Genomic DNA, 25,249 nt, shown 5'->3' on the forward strand with positions numbered 1-25,249 from the left:
CTCTGTCTCAAAAAAAAGAAAGAAAGAAAAGAAAAGAAAACTACGTTAAAGGAACATAGTTTTTTCATTTGTCATTAAGCATACAAGGGTCAAAGGACTGTCAAGTTGAAGCCAGATATTTGCAAATTCAGCTTGTGCTCTGACATGCTTCAGATATTTAATGAACCCTGGCAGTGTTCTCTTAACAGATTCAAATCAGAAGAATGAAGAAAGGAAGGAGGAAAAGAAGTCAGCAAGGGAGTAAGGAAAAAGAAATAAACCTTCACCAAGTAGCAAGACACCATGTGAGGTGCTTTCACAAATACGAGTTCTAAATTACATGCCTGTTAAGTCAGAAATAGTCCCTCTGACATTCATCACAATGAGCAGGGCCAGATTTTTTTTTAAGCCCTAAAGCTTTGAACATGAACTAATTTGTCCTCTAAATCCAGGTCTCTCTTAAACAAATGATGTTAATATTCTAGAGGGTTATGAGATCAAGACCTCTGTGTGCAGTCAAATTCCTCATCCTGCCTCAATTCCAGAATAAATATCCAGGTATCCAGCCTTTAAATCCTTTGCAGTGAGGTTGCAGTGAGCAGGAGATCACTTGAACCCGGGAGGTGGAGGTTGCAGTGAGCCAAGATCATGCCACTGCACTCCAGCCTGGGTGACAGAGTGAGACTCTGTCTCAAAAAATAAACAAACAAACAAAAAAAGTGTGTAGCACTTCCCCTTTCTCTCTCTCTCTCTCTCCTGCTCCACCATGTGAAGATGTGTCTCTGTCTGCTTCCCCTTCGCCTTTCACCATGACTGTAAGTTTCCTGAGGCCTCCCCAGCCATGCTTCCTGTACGGCCTGCAGAACTGTGAGTCAATTAAACCTCTTTTCTTAATAAATTACCCAGTCTCAGGTAGTTTCTTATAGCAATGCGAGAACGAACTAGTACACCATGTTATCTATATATTCTGAATTTGTATCAAGGGAGAATTGTTGGTTAAAAGAGCTAGAAATGTTTGCCCTTTCAGAAGGCGGACATGACTGACCTCTTCGTAGGTTTGAAAGACTGTGAGGCCGGGTACAGTGGCTCACGCCTGTAATCTCAGCACTTTGGGAGGCGGAGGCAGGCGGATCACGAGGTCAGGAGTTCAAGACCAGCCTGACCAATATGGTGAAACCCCATCTCTATTAAAAATACAAAAATTAGCCGGGCATGGTGGCACGTGCCTGTAGTCCTAGCTACTCAAGAGGCTAGGCAGAAGAATCTCTTGAGCCCGGGAGGCGGAGATTGCAGTGAGCCAAGACTGTGCCACTGCACTCCAGCCTGGGCAACAGAGGTCAGACAGACAGACGGAGGTCTCAAAAAAAAAAAAAAAGAAAGAAAGACTGTGATGCCAGAGATTAGCGTTACTCCTTGTACATCCAGAGGGCAATGCAAGGACATGGAGGTGGCAGGGGACCATGTATTAATTTATTAATTAGGACTCTTTCACAACGGAATGGGCTACCTAGCGAGATGTACCCCTTCATGGAGAGTATTCATGGAGAAGCTGGAAGATCATTGTTCTGCCTGGATTAGAAGGATCAAATAGACCAATGGTTCCCAAGTACCTGTCCAGGTATGACAACATTTCTACTGATCAATGACAAAACAATAAAAAAATAAAGAACAAAGAACAAGGTCATGAATTTTCCCTAGAACTCACTTGATTGAATTGAAAGGATTTCTCTTAATTCTAAGATTATTCAAAATTAACCTTTCCTACTTTTTCATTGGTAGAGTATCCTCTCTTCTAGGAAATGATGGTGCCAGGAAATGATGATAGCTACTGCTTTTGTAATAAACTGACTTGACAAAAGAAACAATAGCATCAATATGCTGACTACACCAATTTTGTCCTGTTAGTGGTTCATCGAATTCAAATTGGGGAACTAGACTAGATGAACTCAGAGTTGATCCAGTTGTTGAAGCCAAAAATGCAAGGGTCATCCTTGAAGCTTCTCCTTCTCTCCACCCAACACCCAGCCATCAGCATGTCATGTTGATTCCATGTCCACAACATGTCTCCAAAGTGACCATTCTCTCCTGCATGATGACCCTAGCCCCGATCGTCTCTCTTACCAGGACCAGTGCAACAGGTTCCTGACCCCACTCCCTGGTTCCACTCTTTGCCCCTTACTGTAATTCATTCTCTGTTCAACAACTAGACCAATTTAAAATGCAAATTAGGTCATGATCTCCTCCTTGAAGCCCTCAAATAGCTTCACGTTCCACCTAGAACAAAATCCAAATTCTTTACTATGGCCAGACATGGTGGCTCACACCTATAATCCCAGCACTTTGGGAGGCTGAGGCGGGCGGATCACCTGAGGTCAGGAGTTCGAGACCAGCCTGGCCAACATGGAGAAACCCCGTCTCCACTAAAAATACAAAATTAGCCAGGCATGGTGGTGCATGCCTGTAGTCCCAGCTACAGCCATGCACCACCACACTTGGGAGGCTGAGGTAGGAGTATCGCTTGAACCCGGGAGGCACAGGTTGCAGTGAGCCGAGATCACACCACTACACTTCAGCCTGGGTGACAGAGCAAGACTCTGTCTTTAAAAAAACACAAAAAACAAATTCCTTACTATAACAGGAGCCCTACAAGACCTTGGCCCTGCCTCCCACACCAGCCTCAGTTTATCCTTTTATCCCCCTTGGCCTTTCAGTCCCTCAAACAGAGCAACCTGGACGCTGTGTTAGGATTTGGAATCGTTGTTCCTTCTAATTTGAATGCTCTTCCCCCAGGTCTTCCCAGGGTTGATTCCTCCCCCTGACCATTCTGACCTCAAATGTTACCTCCTTAGAGAAGTCTTACAAGACCATGTGACTTTAAGCAGCCCTCCCCTACCCCTCCCCATATATATATATATATGTATGTATGTATAAAATTTTTTTTTAAGAGACAGGGTTTTACTATGTTGCCCAGCTAGAGTGCAGTGGCTAGTCACAGACTCAATCCCACTACTGATCAGCACAAGAGTTTTAACCTGCTCTGTCTCCAACTTGGGCTGGTTCACCACTCCTTAGGCAACTGGGTAGTCTCCGCTCACAGGAGGTCACCATATTGATGCTGAATTTAGTGTGGACATCCAATGGACATAGCGCACTACAGCCCAGAAATCCTAGGCTCAAGCAGTCCTCCCCACTCAGCCTCCCATGGAGCTGGGACCACAGGTGCATGCCACTACCCCAAGTCCCTCTTTATCAATGAGATACAGTTTTGTTCTTGTTTTCTTGTGACACATATTCATAAAATTGAAATTGTCTTTGCATGTTTCTTGCCTATCTTCCCCCAATAAGGAAAGCTCCCTAAGGGCAGGAGCCACATCTGCTTGCCCATTTCTGTCTTCTCAGCTAAGGGAACAGTACCTGGCAGTTGAATGAATGAATAAAAGGTACTCTCCAACTCTAACTTTCCAGGACCCATTTTCTCTTCCAAAATATCTTTCTATGAGCAAATACACTTAAAGAAAGCATTACTGTATTTATTAAAGAAAAGAAAGCAGATCGGGCACAGTGGCTCACACCTGTAATCCCAGCACTCTGGGAGGCCGAGTCAGGTGGATCACTTGAGGTCAGGAGTTTCAGACTAGCCTGGCCAACATGGCAAAACCCTGTCTCTACTAAACATACAAAAATTAGCTGGGTATGGTGGTGCATGCCTGTAATCCTAGCTACTCGGAAGGCTGAGGCAGGAGAATCACTTGAACCCAGGAGGCAGAGGTTGCAGTGAGCTGAGATCATGCCACTGTACTCCAGCCTGGGCGACAGAGTGAGAATCTGTCTAACAAAAAGAGAGGCCGGGAGCGGTTTCTCATGTCTGTAATCCCAGCACTTTGGGAGGCTGAGGTGGGTGGATCACGAGGTCAGGAGTTCAAGACCAGCCTGGCCAACATGGTGAAACCCCGTCTCTAGTAAAAATACAAAAATTAGCCAGGTGTGGTGAAACGTGCCTGTAATCCCAGCTACTCAGGAGGCTGAGGCAGAAGAATCGCTTGAACCTGGGAGGCAGAGGTTGCAGTGAGCCGAGATTGCACCACTGCACTGGGTGACCGAGTAAGACTCCATCTCAAAAAAAAAAAAAAGAAAAAAGAAAAAAAAGCAATATAATGTCTAGCTCTGATCCAAATCAAAATATAATTTGTAGTGATGTTACTGTTTTGTTTTATGGTGAGATGGGGGTCGTGGTAACTTTTTCCTCTAAGAACAAGTGGAACCAATGCTCAAAGAGAAGAAAAATATGAGAGTTTCTCAAAAATGCTGATGTCTCCAAATGTACTCAGAGATGGAATAAGAAATGATGTAAGAATTAAAATACCTATCACAATAACTAGCATTTAGATTATTCCATTCTAGGCACTGTCCTAAGCACTGTCTGCTAATTTGTTTAATCCTCAACACAACCCTATAAGAAAGACACTATTATTATCCTCATTTTACAGGGAAGAAAAACTGATCAATTTAGCTTCAAGTTATCTACAGGAAAAAAAAATGACCAAGATACTGACATTGTTTCTTGCACTTTATGACTTTCATTAGTTGGATCAATGCTCATTCCAATTTTTTTTCTTTCCAGCTTCTCTCGGCATGGTTGCAAAAGCGGAGAGAGGGGAAATCTTCATTCCTTTCTCATTCAAAGATTAATTCCAGTAATACGTATAATGTACTATGTCCTATAATTTTTTGTAATGATGTCAATTTTTAACTTTTGTGAGACAAGTTATGCAATAAGCGTAGCCAAAAAGGATGCACAAAATAAAGTGCAATAGCTACAGGAAAACGGGAAAATTATGCCCATTCCATTTTCCATTATTGCAGCAATCTGTTGAAAAGCAGACTCTTTAATGTGCAGAGGGTCAGGATTTTGTCAGGAAAGAACTACACAGCTGCTCCCAATCTGGCTCCAAGCAAGGACCACCTGAGAGCTGACTCCGCTGAGCGAGGCCCCGGCTTCCTTTAACTGACTCTCTTCCGCCCCATTCATTAACATATGTCACTCTACAAGACCGAGAAGGAAAGCACTCCTTTTTTAAAAGTGCCTCTACACTCAGAAGGATAACCCTTAGAGTCTGGCCTGGATAACACCTTTTATGTGGCAGTGCACCGCAATATGGCGTGCTAGCACCTCTTCATCTGGAGCTCCATGGCATATGGCTACACGCAAAAGAAAAAAAGAAAAAGAAAAAAGATATTCCCAGACGAACTGGCTCATCGGGTAGGAGTGACACATGCAGCAAGGTGAGAAGGGTGCAGGGGATCAGCATTCAGGATGTGTGAAAGAGGCATTTTTCCATTTCTCTAACAGTGAGAGACCCTCATCAAAAAAAAAAATGAGAAGTTCCAGGTCTTGGACAAATTCACAAAGTCTACAGTGATTGAGTGGGTGATGCTGGTGTGTCCTGTTGTCCTAAGAACAGGAGAAGCTGAGGTCACAACTTGGCCTCTGAGCTCATGCTGAATCTGAGAGTTTAAGAACCAGCTTTCAGATCAATTTCTAAATGGGCAAATTTAATGTATTGCCATTTAGAGCCAAGAAACAAATTCCTTTTATAGAATGCATTTGTGTTCCAGGGAGATGCCGTGCGTGTCGGCTTCAAATTACTGACTGGCTTTTGCTTCCCAAGAATTCAACATGCCATTTTAAGCTTATCTCTGTCTTTTTAAAGACAAATTTTAAATTTATTTTAAAAAGTAAATGGTTAGTGCTGATGGTTGCACAACAGTATGAATGTACTTAGCACCACTGAACTATATACACTTTAAAAATGTACTTAACACCACTGAACTATATACACTATATATGGCTGGACATGGGCCGGGCGCAGTGACCCACGCCTGTAATCCCAGCAGTTTGGGTGGCCAAAGCAGGCAGATCACCTGAGGTCAGGAATTCGAGACCAGCCTGGCCAACAAGGCAAAACCCCGTCTCTACTAAAAATACAAAAACTGTAGCCGGGTGTGGTGGCGCATGCCTGTAATCCTAGCTACTCAGGAGGCTGAGGCAGGAAAATTGCTTGAACCCAGGAGATGGAGGTTGCAGTGAGCTCAGGTCGCCCCACTGCACTCCAGCCTGGGCGACAGAGCAAGACTCCATCTCAAAAAAAAAAAAAAAAAAAAAAGGCTAGAAATGGTAAATTTTCTCTTATGTATATTTTACCATAATTTTAAAATGTTTTACTTGGGAAAGAAAAAGTAGATGGAGACATATTTAAAAGTTTCAGCTTTAACAATAAAGTGCAAAGACATTGTGCTTACAATAGTTATTTTACATAAATATGTATACTTTAATATTAAATGACAAAAGAGCAAACAAGGAAGACAGTGAGTAAAACAAATCTGAAATAGTTCGTTTTCTTGCATAATATTCCCATGGGAACCCACAATGTTCACTAAGAGAGTCAACATGGAGGCGTTTTTTAATGAAGGTTGGGTTCAAAATATTGACTACAATAAAAGGTTAATTGAGGAATAGTAATAAATCAAATATCTTAAATTTTTGGTTATTTTAATTGTCTAAAATAATAGGAAATATTGCGTTTCAATTAAATTCCAAATCATTTTTAAAATCCCTTAAAAGTTGTCAGATTTGTTTGGAATCATCAATAGAACAGAAAAAAGTAAAAAATAAACCCAGACTTATATAGACATTTAGTATATGGTAAAAGTGGACTTTCAAATAAGCAAAGAAAAGATAGGTTAACCAATAAATAATATTGTGACAATTGAGTGGCCATCTGAAAAATTAAAATTAAAAATAAGAGATCCCTATCTTATCCTACATAAATTCTAAATGAATCAAATATTTAAGTGTAAAAGAGAAGAAACCATAAAAGAAGAAAACATGTTAAGTTTAAACACTAGAGGAAATAATTTTTTAAAAAAGAAAGAAAATACAGAGAAAACATGGCTGGGAGCAGTGGCTCATGCCTGTTATCCCAGCACTTTGAGAGGCTGAGGCGAGGGGATCACTTGAAGTCAGGAGTTCAAGACCAGCCTGGCCAACATGGTGAAACCCCCCTCTCTACTAAATATACAAAAATTAGCTGGGTGTGGTGGCATGTACCTATAATCCTAGCTGCTTGGGAGGCTGAGGCAGGAGAATCACTTGAACCCAAGAGGCGGAGGTTGCAGTAAGCTGAGATCGCACCACTGCACTCCAGCCTGGGCAACAGAGCGAGACTCAGTCTCAAAAATAAAAAATAAGATAAAATTAAATGCAGTTTGATTTTTTTTTTTTTGAGACAAAGTCTCGTTCTTGTCACAGCTAGAGCCCACATCACTGTGTTGTTTCCAAGGAAATCAAGGGAGACCCTGGCATTTCCACCAAGAGAGGAAGCTGAAGCAGCCTCACCAGGCAAACGTGGCCAGGGCAGGCCGTGCGTCCCTTCCATCTCTCAGTGAGCCGCAGAACAGTTTAACAACCATAAGACAGAGAGGAAGTTTTGTCCTTCAGAGAGTAACAGAAAACACTTGACATGGTTCAGACCCAAAGATTAAAAAACTGAGAGGCCGGGCGCGGTGGCTCACACCTGTAATCCCAGCACTTTGGGAGGCTGAGGCGGGCGGACCACGAGGTCAGGAGATCGAGGCCGTCCTGGTTAACATGGTGAAATGCAGTCTCTACTAAAAATACAAAAAAATTAGCCGGGCCTGGTGGCGGGTGCCTGTACTTCCAGCTACTTGGGAGGCTGAGGCAGGAGAATGGCCTGAACCTAGGAGGCGGAGCTTGCAGTGAGCCGAGATCGTGCCACTGCACTCCAGCCTGGATGACAGAGCAAAACTCTGTCTCAAAAAAAAAAAAAAAAAAAAAAACTGAGAAATGAATTTTTATTTCCCAGAACACTTTTGAGAGATCAGTATGTTATAATTATTGATAATGCACTATTGTTAAGTGTATTTATATTACTTTTTATTAGCATACATGAAATACTGGTATACACAAGTCAAAATAAAACAACAAACTGCTTACAAGGTCTTTCCCTAGCCTACCTTTCCAGTCTTTTTTTTTGAGACAGAGTCTTGCCCTGTCACCCAGACTGGAGTGCAATGGCGCGACCTCGACTCACTGCAACCTCCACCTCCTGGGTTCAAGCAATTCTCCTGCCTCAGCCTCCCGAGTAGCTGGGATCATAGGTGCCTGCCACCACACCCAGCTAGACTTGTATCTTTAGTAGAGATGGGGGTTTCACCATGTTGGCCAGGCTGGTCTCGAACTCCTGACCTCAGGTGATCTGCCTGCCTCAGCCTCCCAAAGTGCTGGGATTACAGGCATGAGCCACCGTACCCGGCCTATGTCCATACTCTTAACTAATGCTGTTTGTACAAGTATTTTCACTAGAAACAACAAAATGTCTGGCCAAAGAACTAAGTATAGTCGTGTACCACATAACAGCATTTGGGTCAATACGGGACTCCATATATGACAGTGGTCCCATAGATTACAATACAGTATTTCTATACTGTACCCCTCTATGCTTAGACATGTTTAGATACACAAACATGATTACCACTGTGTTACAACTGCCTACAGTATTCAGTAATGTGGTGAAACATATAAATGGTGTTCCCATAACGTTCCCATAACATGGACATGGTGATCCCATAAGATTATAATAGAGCTGAAAACTCCATTATAGCACAACGATGTTGTAGCACAATGCATTATTCATGTGTGTTGTGGTGATGTTGGTATAAACAAACCTACTGTGCTGCCAGTAGAGGCATATAGCACATATAATTATGTATACATATAATACTTGATAATGAAGATAAATGACTATGTTACTGGTTTATGTATTTACTATACTTTTTTTTTTCTGAGATGGAGTCTCGCTCTGTCACCCAGGCTGGAGTGCAGTGGCGCCGTCTTGACTCACTGCAACCTTTGCCTCCCGGGTTCAAACAATTCTCCTGCCTCAGCCTCCTGAGTAGCTGGGATTACAGGTGCGCACCACCACACCTGGCTAATTTTTGTATTTTTAGTAGAGACGGGGTTTCACCATGTTGGTCAGGCTGGTCTCGAACTCCTGACCTCATGATCCACCCGCCTCGGCCTCCCAAAGTGCTGGGATTACAGGCGTGAGCCACTGCACCTGGTTATAATATACTTTTTATTATTATCTTAGAGTGTACTCCTACTTATAAAGAAATTTACTGTAAAACAGCCTCAGGCAGGTCCTTCAGGAGGTATTCCAGAGGAAGAATACCTTTGTTATCATAGGAAATGACAGTTCCATGCATGACAGCTCCTAGGGTACCCTGAAGACCTTCCAGTGACAAGATGTGGAGGTAGAAGATGGTGATATTGATGATTTTGACCCTCTGTAGGCCTAGGCTAATGTGTTTGTGTCTTAATTTTTAACAAAAAAGTTTAAAAAGTAAAAATTTTAAAACAGAGAAAAAGCTTATAGAATAAGGATATAAAGAAAGAAAACTGGCCAGGCACACTGGCTCACACCTGTAACCGCAGCACTTTGAAAGGCCAAGGCGGGAGAATTGCTTAAGTCCAGGAGTTCAAGGACAACCTGGGCAACAAGCTAAGACCCCCTCATCGCTATTTAATAAAATAAAAAGAAAATATTTTTATACAGCTATACAATGTGTTTGTGTTTTAAGCAAAGTGCTATTACAAAATGGTTGAAAAATTTAAAAACTAAAAAGTTTATTATAAAGTAAAATGTTAGACTGGGCGTGGTGGCTCATGCCTGTAATCCCAGCACTTTGGGAGGCCAAGGTGTGTGGATTGCTTGAACCCAAGAGTTCGAGACCAGCGTGGGCAACATGGTGAAACCCCAACTCTACAAAAAATACAAAAATTAGCCAGGCATGGTGCTGGCTGTAATCCCAGCTACTCAGGAGGCTGAGGCAGGAGGATCACCTGAACCCAGGAGGCAGAGGTTGCAGTGAGCCAAGATTGAGCCACTGCACTCCAGCCTGGGCAACAGAGCCAGCTCCCGTCTCAGAAAAAAAAAAAAAAAAAAAAAAAGTAAAGTTACAGTAAGCTAAGGTTAATTTATTATTGAAGAAAGAAGAGTATTTGCCTATGTCCATACCACCTTGACTGTAGCCAGTCTCTTCTGATCTCAGAAACTAAGCCAGGTCAGGCCTGGTTAGGACTTGGATAGGAGAATCCTAGGACTACTGAGTGCTGGAGTCTTTAAAAGAAAGAAGAGTGCTGTTTTATAAATTAAATTTTACATTAATAATAGTAATAAAAATTTATTATTAATAATAGTAATAATCTCTTGTTATTAATAATAGTAATAATTTATTGGTAGTAATAATAGTAATAATGTGTTGTTATTATTAAATGCTTTATTATAATATATAAAGTCACTCAACTCACCCAGAACAACTTCCAGTCCTGTGAGTTCCATTCATGGTAAGTGCCCCCTATACAGGTGTACCATTTTTTGTCTTTTATACTGTATTTTTACCATACCTTTTCTAGTTTGGATACACAAATACCATTGCATCACAGTTGCCTACAGTATTCAGTACAGTAACATGCTGTACAGGTATGTAACTATATCACAGAGCCCAGGTGTGTAGTAGTCTATACCATCTAGGCTTGTAAGTGTACCCTGTGATGTTCACACAATGACGAAATTGCCTAATAACTCATTTCTTAGAACATGTCCTCACCATTAAGCAACACATGACTGTATGCATACACACACACACACATATGTATGTATGTATGTATGTATGAATGAATGTATAATTTAAGGAGTCAATTAACCATAACAGGCAATTGACAGTAACAGTTAAGGCCATGGGACCTGGGGTCCTCGGTTTGGAATCCCCACTCCATCACTTACTGTGTGACCCTGAGGAATTTACTTAACCTCTCTAAGCCTTAGTTATAAGACCCAAGTTTAAGAAATACTACTCTTGGCTGGGCGCAGTGGCTCACGCCTGTAATCCCAGCACTTTGGGAGGCCGAGGTGGGTGGATCACCTAAGGCTTGGGAGTTCGAGACCAGCCTGACCAACATGGAGAAACCCCATCTCTACTAAAAATACAAAATTAGCTGGGCGTGGTGGCTCCTGCCTGTAATCCCAGCTACTCAGGAGGCTGAGGCAGGAGAATTGCTTGAACCTGGGAGGCGGAGGTCATAGTGAGCTGGGATCACTCCATTGCACTCCAGCCTGGGCAACAAGAGCGAAAAAAAAACAAAAAAAAAAGAAAGAAAGAAATACTACCCTTAGGGCTGAGCGCGGTGGCTCACACCTGTAATCCCAGCACTTTGGGAGGCCGAGGCAGGCGGATCACAAGGTCAGGAGATCGAGACCATCCTGGCTAACACAGTGAAACCCAGTCCCTACTAAAAACACACACACAAAAAAAATTAGCCGGGCGTGGTGGCGGGAGCCTGTAGTCCCAGCTACTCTGGAGGCTGAGGCAGGAGAATGGCATGAACCCTGGGAGGCAGAGCTTGTAGTGAGCCGAGATTGTGCCACTGCACTCCAGCCTGGGTGACACAGCGAGACTCTGTCTCAAAAAAAAAAAAAAAAAAAAGAAAAGGAAAAAAAGAAATACTATTCTTCAGTTTATTTACTTTGTTCATCAAATATTTAGTGAGATTCAATTATCTGTCAGTGCCTGGAGAATAAGGTGAACCAGGTCCCACCTCCATAGAAATCTAATGTGCAAACAGGATTTATGCACTCTAGGTACAGTCTAAGCCGGGTCTAGCTCATCGTCAAATAACCTTCAAATATCCAATACATATTTCCAATGAGACATGACTTTTGCAAGTGTTTTACTGGATCATAGTTGTCATGGAAATAGGAGTGAGTTAATATTAGTATTACCTAGCATATGGTAAAACTATGATTATGAAGAAGATGTTATTCATGCAATTGTTTAAATTGTTTAAATTTCTGTGAAATGAGCCTATGTCCTGGATCCCGTTTTTTTTGTTTTGTTTTGTTTTTTGTTTTGTAGACACAGTCTCGCTAGAGTGTATTGGAGTGATCTTGGCTCACTGCAACCTCCAACCCCCGGGTTCAAGCGATTCTCCTGCCTCAGCCTCCCGAGTAGCTGGGACTACAGGCACCCACCACCACGCCTGACTAACTTTTTGGATTTTTAGTAGAAACAGGGTTTCACCATATTGGCCAGGCTGGTCTCAAACTCCTGACCTCATGATCTGCCCGCCTCAGCCTCCCAAAGTGCTGGGATAACAGGTGTGAGCCACTGCACCCGGCAGATCCTGAATTTTTTTACATTTTTATTTATTTAATTGTAGGGAAAAACCTTGTTTTTAACAAAAGCCTTTCCCCTTGACTGATTAAGTACCCATATAGTCAAAATACATGGGTACTTAATCCTGGGGATTTTGCCAGGCTTTAGCCATAGCGCTGGACCCAAAGTCTCACTATGCATTTTATGTTTACAATGCTGTTGCTACACTCAAAATAAAAAATACAAAAATAAGGAACAGAGCTGAATGTATAGCCACCTCAGGAGATACTTAAGATTGTTTTTATTTATTCCTTTTTAATAAACTTATAATGTGACTTTCTTAAGAGTGGCTTGCTTTACGAAATCAATACTCAGAAAATATTTGAGTATTTGATAAAAAATATACTAAATGCTAAAATGTAGACTTGGAAGTGGGGTGAATTTGAAGATTCCAAACAACTGGTTCCCAGTTAATAGAGGTTTTAGCTGGGCGCGGTGGCTCATGTCTGTAATCCCAACACTTTGGGAGGCCGAGGCGGGTGGTTCACCTGAGGTCAGGAGTTTGAAACCAGCCTGACCAACATGGTGAAACCCTGTCTCTACTAAAAATACAAAATTAGACGGGCGTGGTGGCAGGTGCCTGTAATCGCCCCCCCCCCAGAAAATGGAGACCCTTCTATCTTTGTGAAAATTATGTAAAAATGACTTCCTCTTGTTAGTGGAGCAGGCTGCCTGCCTCCCTCCTGCTGTGCAGAACTATGTCGGACTGTAGCCATGCAGGAGCCTTTTCTACCTAGTAACCAATAAATAAAAAATTTAAAAAAAAAAAAAACCTTTGTCATTGGCCAGATCTCTATTTGGAAATAGGCATAAATTCACTAGCCTTACTTTAGCTACTGGAATTGCATCTTAGCAGAGAGAGAAGGAAAAGAACACAGCTTTTTAGAGCACATTATGCATCTAACTAGTGTGAACTTCACAGCAGACTAGTCATAGCAGATAAGTGAAGATGAAGAAAAAGCAGTACTTAATGACACAGCACATTTACCTCTTTAATTCACAGAAACGTCTGGTGTTGTCCTAGTTCATGTAGCCCAAAGTGGGCCAGGGGATAGATTTTAAAAAGCAACAACACTTTGGCTTGATATTTTGTTTAAAAACAATGTTAGCCAAGCGTGGTGGCTCACTCCTGTAATCACAGCACTTTGGGAGGCTGAGGTGGGAGGATCACTTGAGACCAGGAGTCAGGAGTTAGACACCAGCCTGGGCAACATAGTGAGACCCTGTCTCTACAAACAAACAAAAAAATTAATTTAAAAATTAGCAGGGTGTGGTGGCTCATTCCTGTGGTCCCAGCTACTTGGGAGGCTGAGGTGGGAGGACTGCTTGAGCCCAGGAGTTTGAGATTGCCCTGAGCTATGATCTCACCACTGTACTGCAGCCTGGGTGATGAAGACAGACCTATCTGTAAAAAAGATAAAATAAAATACTTCGAAAAATAAAAAACAATGATGTGAGCTCATCCAGAAAAAGTTTGTAGAGAAAGCCCTTCAGGTGTCCTGTGTTGGCCAGCTCAGAATGAGGGAACTAGCACCAATACTTTGAATTTTCCTTCCTAGGGCTCCTTTTTAAGGCTTTCAAAGCAGCTTTACTCATTTCATATTCATCTTCCCAAGAACCCTCTATTGGACTAGTAGGATTTATACAAGAAACTTGGCCATAGAGGGATTTAGTGACTTGTCCAAGGTCAAAGTGAGTTTTCAACTAGTCCAGGAATCAAGTCCAGGTTTCCAGCCCTACTGGCAGATCCCCCTTCACATACTGGAAAACATTCTTTCCTTCACCCATCCCTTGCCCTGTTCTATTCTCAGACTGTGTTGATGCCCACGCTGAAAATAGAATCTCCCTACCACTGCCAGAGCTCTTTTTGTCACTGCTGGGCAGTGGGAGAGTTATAAGAAGGTGGCAATGGCCCATTCGGGCTTATCTCCAGAACTGCCCCCAATTATGACTGCCAGATTTAGCAAAAACAATAATATGAGATACCCAGTTAAATTTGAAATTCAGATAAGCAAAGAAAATTTGTTTAGTATAAGTATGGCACATGCAATATTTGGGACATGGGGCACACTTACACAAAACATTTGTAACTTATCTAAAATTCAGATTTAATGGGATGGGTTATGCCTGTAATCCCAGCACTTTGGGAGTCCGAGGCGGGTGGATCACCTGAGGTCAGGAGTTCGAGACCAGCCTGGCCAACATGGTGAAACCCTGTCTCTACTTAAAATACAAAAATTAGCTGGGCGTGGTAGTGCACACCTGTAATCCCAGCTACTGGGGAGGCTGAGGCAGGAGAATAGCTTGAACCAGGGTGACGGAGGTTGCAGTGAGCCGAGATAGTGCCACTGCTCTCCAGCCTGGGAGACACAGCAAGACTCCATCTCAAAAAAAAAAAAAATGTAACGGGATGTCCTGTGTTGTGTCTGGCAATCCTGCCCCCATCCTTCCCCACATCTACCCTGGCACCCACACACAGGATTATCTCAAAGGTAACACCTTCACCCAGGACACAAGGAGCAACACACAGATGTCCTTCCTTCCAAAACCTAGGAAAGTTCTTTTCAACTCAATTATGCAAAATGATTCTGCAATCAATACCTCAGATAATTAGGCTCCTAGGTATTTTATAGACTTTTTTTTTAACTGCAATGATATTTATGGATTTTTTTCCAAATACAAAAGTAATATATATGTATTTCCAAAGATGGCTGCAACTATGTCTCCCATCCCACTTTTCCACAAAGTGACCAAGAGGTGGTATCTGTGTCCCTTTCCTCATAAATATGGACAGGCTTAAGACTTGTAGAAGTTCAAACTGAATATGGATGGCTTGAATATGGATAGGTTTGCGACTTGAAGTATGGACTGGCTTGTGACTTGCTGAAATTCAACTTCTATTGAGCTGTCATGAGAGTCCAACTATACCGAGGCCAGCATGCTGGTGGTAGGAAGCCAAGCTACATGGAAAAGCCGCAGGTAGGGGCTGCAGGAGGCAGACCAGTCTTTTTTTTTTTTTTTTTTTTGAGATGAAGTCTTGTTCTGTTCCCGAGGCTGGAGTACCGTGGCACAATCTCAACTCACTGCAACCTCCACCTCTCAGGCTCAAGCAGTTCTTATGCGTCACCCTCCTGAGTAGCTGGGACTACAGGCATCTGCCACCATGCCTGCCTAATTTTTTGTATTTTAGTAGAGATGGGGTTTCACCGTGTTGCCCAGGGTGGTCTTGAACTCCTAAGCTCAGGCGATTCGTCCACCTCGGCCTCCCAAAGAACTGGGATTACAGGCGATGTCAGAGATCCTATATATCTTTTTGTTGTGTTTTGTTTTTTTGAGACAGAGTTTCACTCTTGTTGTCCTCCCTGGCTGGAGTGCAAGGGTGCGATCTCAGCTCACTACAACTTCTGCCTCCCGGGTTCAAGCAATTCTCCTGCCTCACCCTCCCAAGTAGCTGGGATTACAGGCATGCACCACCACGCCCAGCTAATTTTGTAATTTTTTTTTTTTTTTTGACGTGGAGTCTTGCTCTGCCACCCAGGCTGAAGTACAGTAGCACAATCTCAGATCACTGCAACCTCTGCCTCCTGGATTCAAGCCATTCTCCTGCCTCAGCCTCCTGAGTAGTTAGGATTACAGGCGCCCGCCACCACGCCCATCTAATTTTTGTATTTTTAGTAGAAACAGGGTTTCACCATGTTGGCCAGGCTGGTCTCGAACTCCTGACTTCATAATCTGCCCGCCTCGACCTCCCAAAGTTCTGGGATTACAGGCATGAGCCACTGCATCCAGGCTAATTTTGTATCTTTTTTAGTAGAGACCAGGTTTCACCATATTGATCAGGCTGCTCTCGAACTCCCGACCTCCAGTGATCCACCCACCTCAGCTTCCCAAAGTGCTGGGATTACATGCGTGAGCTGCTGCGCCTGGCATCAGACCAGCCGTTAATGTCCTCCTAGCCCAGGTGTCAGGCAGGTGAGCAAATTAGCCTTCTGATTATTCCAGCCTCCAGCTGTTTAGTCACTTCCCAGCTAAGATCTGAGACAGGATGAAGCAGAAACAAGCCATCCCCACTCTGACCTTCCAAATTCTTGATTCCAGAACTTGTTGACATAATAAAACAATTGTTCTTTTATGTCACTAAGTTTACAATGGTTTATAATGCAGCAATAATAACTAGAACATAAAACCTGCTTGTTGCAGAAACTTCAAAAAAGAAAATAATCACCTGTAATTCTATATGCAAAGGCAATTGCTTTTAACAGTTTGAGCTATGTGCTTCCAATATTTTTCTATGGCCATATGGACACATTTTTCTACTTAAGCAAGCACGGTATCATAGAACAGGTACCATTCTATGCTCTGATTTTTTTACCTTGACAACATTAGTTGAAAAATCAGCCAGGTGCCGTGGTTCACACCCGTAATCCCAGCACTTTGGGAGGGTAAGGCAGACGAATCAATAGAGCCCTGGAGTTCCAGACCAGCCTGGGCAACATGGTGAAACCCCATCTCTACCAAAAATAAGAAAATTAGGTGGGCTAGTGGCACATGCCTGTAGTTCCAGTTACTCGGGAGGCCAAAGCAGGAGGATCCCTTGAGCCTGGGAGATCCAGTCTGCAGTGAGCCATGATTGTGCCACTGCACTCCAGCCTGGGAGACAGAGTGTGACCCTTTCTCAAAAAAAAAAGAAAAGAAAAATCTTTCCATTTTATTGAACAATAGTGTCTTTGACAATAATAACTGAAATAGCTATTACTAAGAATTTACCTTGTTTCTTTTTTTTTTTTTTTTTTTTTTTTTGAGACAGGGTCTCACTCTGTCATCCAGGATGGAGTGCAGTGGCAAGAGCTCAGTTCACTGCAGCCTCCACCTCCTGGTTTCAAGCAACCCTTGTGCCTCAGCCTCATGAGTAACTGAGATTACAGACGCACATCACCACACCCAACTGATTTTTGTATTTTTAGTAGAGAAGGGGATTTACCATGTTTGCCCAGGCTGGTTTCGAACTCCTGAGTTCAAGTGATCCACCTGCCTCAACCTCCCAAAGTGCTAGGATTACAGGCATGAGCCACAGCACGCGGCCCGTATTTAACTTGTTTCTAATTGTTTATTATTATAAAGACAACTGCAATAATAATCCTTACATATGCATCTTTGCATTCAGATGAAAATATAAAGAAAATATTTTTTCCTTAAGATAAACTCCTAGAAATGGAATCCCTGATCAAAAGTCTTGCATAATTTGTAAGGCTTTTGATACATATAAACTTTCCTCCAAAAACAGCTCTGCTTTTTATTAACAGGTTAAATTATTTTATGCTGCCAACAATAGTGCATGATTGCTTATGTTTTCACATTCTCACTAGCAAGAGATATAATGATCATTTTAAATTTTGGCCAGGCACGGTGGCTCATGCCTGTAATCCCAGCACTTTGAGAGGCCCAGGAGGGCGGATCATTTTAGGTCAGGAATTTGAAACCAGCCTGGCCAACACCGTGAAACCCCATCTCTACTAAATATACAAAATAATTAGCTGGGTGTGAGTGGTGCATGCCTGTAATCCCAGCTACTTGGGAGGCTGAGGCAGGAGAACTGCTTGAACCCAGGAGGTGGAGGTTGCAGTGAGCCGAGATAGCACCACTGCACTCCAGCCTGGGTGACAGAGCAAGACTCTGTCTCAAAAAAAAAAAATAAATAAAATAAAAAATAAATTTCACCAATTTCATGAACAAAAATGACAATTCAGCTGGACACAGTGGCTCACACCTATAATCCCAATACTTTGAGAGGCCAAGGCAGCAGGATGGCTTGAGCCCAGGAGTTTACAACCAGCCTTGGCAAGATGGTGAGACCCTCACTCCAGCCTGGGTGACAGCCTGACTCCATCTCAAAAAAAAAAGACCCAGTCTCCAAAAAAAAAAAAAGAAAGACAATTCATTGTTACCAGAGTAAACACTGCTTACCTGTTTATTAGCCATTTTTGTTCCTTTTTTGGCATGAATTGCCTCATCTTGTCCTTTGCCCATTTCTATTGGAAGAGTTATCATCTTTTAGTGATTTTTAAAAGCAATTTCATTATTAATTATACCAATCCTTTCATATATGTAGAAAAAATGTTTGAGTTGGTCATCTGTCTTTTATTGAAGATGCATTTCAAATATCAAATATATTTGAAAGATAAAATAGCATCTGTGAAATTGAATATTATTTTATGTGCGCTTGGCTATGCCCTAAAATGTCAGCTTATTATCCCTAAAGACGTATTTATTGATGTTTATCAAGAATAGAAGTTGGCTGGGCACAATGGCTCACGCCTGCAATCCCAGCGCTTTGGGAGGCCGAGGCGGGTGGATCACCTGAGGTCAGGAGTTCAAGACCAGTCTGGCCAACATGGTGAAACCCCCTCTCTACTAAAAATACAAAAAATTAGCTGGGCGTGGTGGCAGCCACCTGTAATCCCACCTACTCGTGAGACTGAGGCAGGAGAATCACTTGAACTCGAGTGGCAGAGGCTGCAGTGAGCTAAGACCATGCCACTGTACTCCAGCCTGGGCAACACAGCGAGACCTCGTCTCAAAAAAAAAAAAAAAAAGAATAGGAAAAGAGGCCAGGTGCAGTGGCTCACGCCTGTAATCCCAGCACTTTGGGAGGCTGAGACAGGAGGATTGCTTGGGTCTAGGAGTTCAAGACCAGCCTAGGCAACATAGTGAGACCCTGTCTCTATATTTAAAATATATGTATAGGAGAAGAAATCAAACACAAAAGAAGTGGAGACAAGCAAAAAAAAGTACACACATTGAAACCAACTCTAGGGGCCGGGCATTGTGGCTCACACTTGTAATCCCAGGACTTTGGGTAGCTGAGGTGGGCAGATCACAAGGTCAGGAGTTCGAGACCAGCCTGACCAACATGGTGAAACCCCGTCTCTACTAAAAATACAAAAATTAGCCGGTGTGGTGGCACACGCCTGCAGTCCCAGCTACTCAGGAGGCTGAGGCAGGAGAATGGCATGAACCCGGGAGGCGGAGCCTACAATGAGCCGAGATCGCACCACTGCACTCCAGCCTGGGCGACAGAGCGAGACTTTGTCTCAAAAAAAAAAAAAAGAAAAGAAAAGAAACCAAGTGTAGCACTCTAGCTGAAACAAAAAAGGAAGTGGTGAAGAGTGCAGACTTTAATAATAATAATAAAATTTTATTATATTATATATTGTAAAATATTATAATTGTTATATTTATGTTATAAATAGAATGTATTATATTTACGTTTATATTATAGATATGATATATAGTCATTGTATTTAAAATAGTATATGTATTAAATATATTATAATATTTAATATAATAATTCTTATAATAACTAACCTTTATTCAGCATTTTACTATGCACTTTATATGCATTTTGTCATATAGTTCTCCCAGTAACCCTTTAGAAGCTACTATTAATATTTCCAACTTATAATTGAGTAAGTGAGGCCTAACAGAGGTCCAATGACTAGTAAATGCTATCGTTGGAGGCCGGGTCTCATACCTCAGCCTGAATTCTCAAACACTAAACATTACCTCCTCCCCTGGACAACTTGCCCAGCTTCTGCAAATCTCACCTTCCGTACTTAGTCTTTTGAATATGAAATGACATCATGCACATGTGGTGTTTACACAGGCCTAGCATACAATAAATACACGCTCAACAAAGGCATGGCATCACCCTGATCATCTTCATCATCACCGCCTGGCCTCTAACACACCTCAAGAGCTGCCCCAGCATATCAATGCACCGTTCTATACCAGCAGACATTTTTTCCTAATCATGCCTCACCATGAAATTTTAATACTACGGATATACCATGTATCTCTGTATGTACTGTGGCTCTTTGGAAGCCACAAACCATTGTAATATCTGTTGAAATAAATATCTGTGATTTTTTGTCCCTTCTCTCCCCAGAATTAATTCCCACCTCTTAGTAATGATGTTCCCCCCACCACCCTCTCAAATCTCCCTCCTGAGAAGGCTTGGTCTATGTTACCTGGAAATCCTCTGATGAGCCTGTCTTCCATGTCAAGACCCACACCCTAATGTGGTTCCTCTATACAATATTGCCTAGGCAAGCCACAAGCAGATGCAGGACCATCCACTTAAAACCCAGCCTCAATTCAGACATGTAAAAGCTCCACAAAAACAAATACACAAATTAAGGCAAATATATTGATCACCTATTTTTTTAGTTCACTTTTTTTTTTTTTTTTTTTTTTTTTGAGACGAGGGGATCACCCTGTCACCCAGGCTGATGTACAGTTGTGTGATCTCGGCTCACTGAAGCCTCAACCTCTTGGGCTCAAGTGAGTCTCTCACCTCAGCCTCCTGAGTAGCTGGGCCTACAGGTGTGCACCACCATGCTACAGGCACATGCCACCATGCCTGCCTAATTTTGTAGAGATGGAGTTTCACCATGTTGCCCAGGCTGGTGTTGAACTCTGGGGCTCAAGCAATCATCCCGCTTCAGCCTCTCAAAGTGCTGGGATTACAGGCTTGAACCACCACACCCAGACTTTCCTTCACTGTTAAAGAGAAAAGAATTATTACTGATGCCAGGCAAGGTGGCTCATGCCTATAGTCTCAGCTACTCCAGAAGCTAAGATGAGAGTATTGTTTGAGCCCAGGAGTTACAGCCCAGCCTGGGCAACACAGTGAGACTCCATCACTGATTATTATTATTATTATTATTATTATTATTATTTTTGAGACAGAGTCTTGCTCTGTTGCTAGGCTGGAGTACAGTAGTGCAATCTCGGCTCACTGCAACCTCCACCTCCCGGGTCCAAGAGATTCTCCTGCCTCAGCCTCCCAAGTAGCTGAGACTACTGGCACGCACCACCATACCCAGCTAATTTTTGTATTTTGGTAGAGACAAGGTTTCACCATGTTGGCCAGGATGGTCTCAATCTCTTGACCTCATGATCCACCCACATCGGCCTCCCAAAGTGCTGGGATTACAGGCATAAGCCACTGTGCCCAGCCCCGTCACTGATAATTTTTGAAAAGTTGAGCCTGGTCAAATTATCTTGTCTGGGTTAAATCGACATGACCTTCCATGAGTTTAACACACCATTATATGATATATAATCAATCTAATTATGAAAACTGATTAAGAAGTGATGCTACATAATAGCTTAGAGTTATTAAACCGTTGACTAATGAGTCTTCTGCATTCCCTGCAAGACCACAAATTTTTCAGCATTCTACATTTTGTTTCAAATAATCTAATTTTCTGCTCAAGGTCAGAAAAATCCTGTGTTCATTAACTGGGATGGAGTAGGTCTTTGCTGAGTATTAAGAAATAAAAATGATCATTTAGCAGCTAGGAAAGAGGATAATCCATTGCTGAAAATAGTGCCCTCAATCAGCTTGGAAGGTTCACTATGGAAGAAAATGTACCCAGGCAAACATCCAGTGACTTACCACCTCGCCAGAATAGTCCTCCTCCTGATGTGTGTTTTGGACTCCATTCTTTTTATACCAAACACAGCCCTGCCTCACCCTCAAATTCTTTCTAGTGAATTATGCTTTGGTAGCATGACTTCAGTCTACAACAAGGAAATATTAAAAGAACCACATGGCATTCATATTTATCATAAGAATGTTGCAGAGGATGTTGGTCACTGCACAATACGATGTCTTCTACTAGACAGTAGAAATTGTCTTTGGTTTCAGCCCCAGGGATAGTTGTACTTCCCCTTAGCAGCCTGTTTATTTTTAGATACACACCATGAACCATAGATTCTTGGCATTTGCAGATTTGATCTTTGCATGTTCAGCTATTCAAAAGAGACATGTCAGTTGTTTAACTCACAACCACTGTAAAGCCAGGATGTGATATGAAACTCTTGCTAATGAGTGAACCTGACATCTCAGTGCACGTTAGGACAGCTTTGCTGTTCATCAACACATGCTGAGGGACCGTCACTGTTCTTCGCCACACTGTCCTGTCTGATTACACCATCCTCCTCGGGCTGGTTGCTAAAAAGCTCAAAGAGAGTTTTATGCCCCGCTTCTGACTGTATATTCTGGGCTCTAACCTCATTCTTCGTAAGGATTCCATCCCAGTGCAAATAAGTTAGAGTTTCTAGGTGCCCTTCCCAAGGGGCCAGTGGTCTGCACAGTGTCACTTCACCCTGAACAAGGTCACCTGGGAGCTGGGCTCAGCAACAAGACAAAACTGAGCGTCTCACCCCTGCTCAGAGCCACCTCACGAACAGAAATGTTCGCTTCATGGGAAGAGCTCCGTCTTGGTGGAAGAGAGAGATGAGGGATGAGGGATGAGGGAAAATAGGAGGAAGTGAAATACTCGCCTTTCTCCCACACTAGGAAAAGGGGTCACTTTCCTGGCAAATGAGGGAGAGGGCCAACTCCAAACATCGAGATTTGAGAATTACTTCTGGGTGTGTCCAGCAGAGGGCGCTCTGGTATAAGTAGAAAGAACAGCAGAGTCAGCCACTCCTGGGGAAAATCCGGAGGTTTAGGTTGGTTGCCTGGCTAGCTCCAGAACTGGTATACAGGGGCTTGAGACAAGAATGGAAGCCCGAAGGAATTCAAAGGTATGCTTACATAGGAGGAGATAGCGTGCAATTGCCCAGAGAAATCCTTGCAGCTTCAACAGCCCTTCCCAGCAAGCCACCCCTTAGAACAGTCACCAAAAATACGTAAAATATTGCCAGCTATGAAGAATTCTTTTAGGCGGCGCCGTGACGCGCCTCGGGAACGGTCCTCGGCGCGCGCCGCTCTCTTACCCTCGGGCATCAGAAGTCGGTGCCAGTGACCGGAGGCGACAGCGGCAGCGAGTGGGTCCTTGTGAGCTAGAAGAATCCTGCAAAAATGTCTCTCTATCCATCTCTTGAAGACTTGAAGGAAGACAGTGTAACTCAGGCTCAAACTGCTTTTTCTGCAAACCCTGCCAACCCAGCAATTTTGTCAGAAGCTGCTGCTCCCATCTCTCAAGATGGAAATCTCTATCCCAAACTATATCCGGAGCTCTCTCAATAATACATGGGCCTGAGTTGAAATGAAGAAGAAATACGTGCAAATGTGGCCGTGGTTTCTGGTGCATCAATTCAGATGTAGTTGGTAGCAAGACCTTCCGGTATGATCTGTATGGTGGTTCCTGTAACTGAAAATGATGCTGGAATTCGTAGAGCAGAAATTAAACAAGGGATTCGCGAAGTCATTTTGTGTAAGGATCAAGATGGAAAAATTGGACTCAGGCTTAAATCAATAGATAATGATATATTTGTTCAGCTAGTCCAGGCTAATTCTCCAGCCTCATTGGTTGGTCTGAGATTTGGGGACCAAGTACTCCAGATCAGTGGTGAAAACTGCCGGGTGGAGCTCTGATAAAGCGCACAAGGTGCTCAAACAGGCTTTTGGAGAGAAGATTACCATGACAATTCGTGACAGGCCCTTTGAACGGACGATTACCAAGCATAAGGATAGCACTGGACATGTTGGTTTTATCTTTAAAAATGGAAAAATAGGCCGGGCACGGTGGCTCATGCCTGTAATCCCAGCACTTTGGGAAGCCGAGGCAGGTGGATCACGAGGTCAGGAGTTCAAGACCAGCCTGACCAACATGGTGAAACCCCCGTCTCTACTAAAAATACAAAAATTAGCCGGGCATGGTGGCGGGAGCCTGTAATCTCAGCTACTCAGGAGGCTGAGGCAGGAGAATCACTTGAACCCGGAAGGCGGAGTTTGCAGTGACCCGAGATCAGGCCACTGTTCTCCAGCCTGGGCAACAGAGTGAGACTGCGTCTCAAAAAAAAAAAAAAAATTAGCCGAGCATGGTGGCAGGTGCCTGGCTACTTGGGAGGCTGAGGCAGGAGAATCGCTCGAACCCGAGAGTGGAGGTTGCAGTGAGCTAAGATCGCACTATTGCACTCTAGCCTGGGTGACAAGAGCAAGACTCCATCTCAAAAAAAAAAAAAAAAAGAAAGAAAAGAAAAAAGGAAAAATAACGTCCACAGTGATCCACAGTGAAAAACAGCTCTGCAGCCAGAAATGGTCTTCTCACGGAACATAACATCTATGAAATCAACAGACAGAATGTCATTGGATTGAAGAACTCTCAAATTGCAGACATACTGTCAACATATGGGACTGTAGTTACTATTACAATCATGCCTCCTTTTATCTTTGAACTTTTTTTTTTTTTTTTAGGCAGAGTCCCACTCTGTCACCCAGGCTAGAGTGCAATGCTGCAATCTCGGCTCACTGCAACCTCTGCCTCCCAGGTTCAAGCGATTCTTCTGCCTCAGCCCCCCAAGTAGCTGAGATTACAGGCATCTGCCATCACGCCCAGCTAATTTTTGTATTTTTAGTAGAGACAGGGTTTCACCTATTGCCCAGGCTGGTCTCGAACTCCTGACCTCGTGATCTGCCCACCTCGGCCTCCCAAAGTGCTGGGATTACAGGCGTGAGCCACCGCACCCAGCCGTGAGCATATTATTAAGCGGATGGCACCAAGCATTATGAAAAGCCTAATGGATCACACCATTCCTGAGGTTTAAAATTCACAGCACCACGGAAATGTAGCTCCAGTTTCCTTCTTTGGCAACTTCTGTATTATGCACATGAAGCTTTCCTAGAGCCCGCAAGCATATGCATGAGGACCTTTCTATCTTACATTATGGCTGGGAATCTTACTGTTTCATGTGATACCTTGTTCAGATTTCAAAATAGTTGTAGACTTATCCTGGTTTAACAGATGTGAAATTTTCAAGAGATTACTGACATTCCTAGAATAGTTTCTCTACTGGAAACCTGATGCTTTTATAAGCCATTGTGATTAGGATGACTGATACAGGCTTAGCTTTGCATGAGAACCAGTACCTTTCTCCTGGGTAGTGAGTAGTGCTATTCATATTACTTTAGTTCTATAGCATACTTCCATTTTTAACATGCTACCATAGTACATTTAGAATG

The 25,249-nt window shown here is 42.9% G+C and overlaps 1 pseudogene; it reads left to right on the plus strand.

Moving 5' to 3' along the window:
- Positions 1 to 23,146: 23,146 nt before the first annotated feature.
- Positions 23,147 to 24,931, plus strand: LOC104007670 (syntenin-1-like; annotated as a pseudogene).
- Positions 24,932 to 25,249: the final 318 nt, after the last annotated feature.

The sequence above is a fragment of the Pan troglodytes genome, chromosome 7 (genome assembly GCF_028858775.2).
Source record: "Pan troglodytes isolate AG18354 chromosome 7, NHGRI_mPanTro3-v2.0_pri, whole genome shotgun sequence".
Lineage (NCBI taxonomy): Eukaryota > Metazoa > Chordata > Mammalia > Primates > Hominidae > Pan > Pan troglodytes.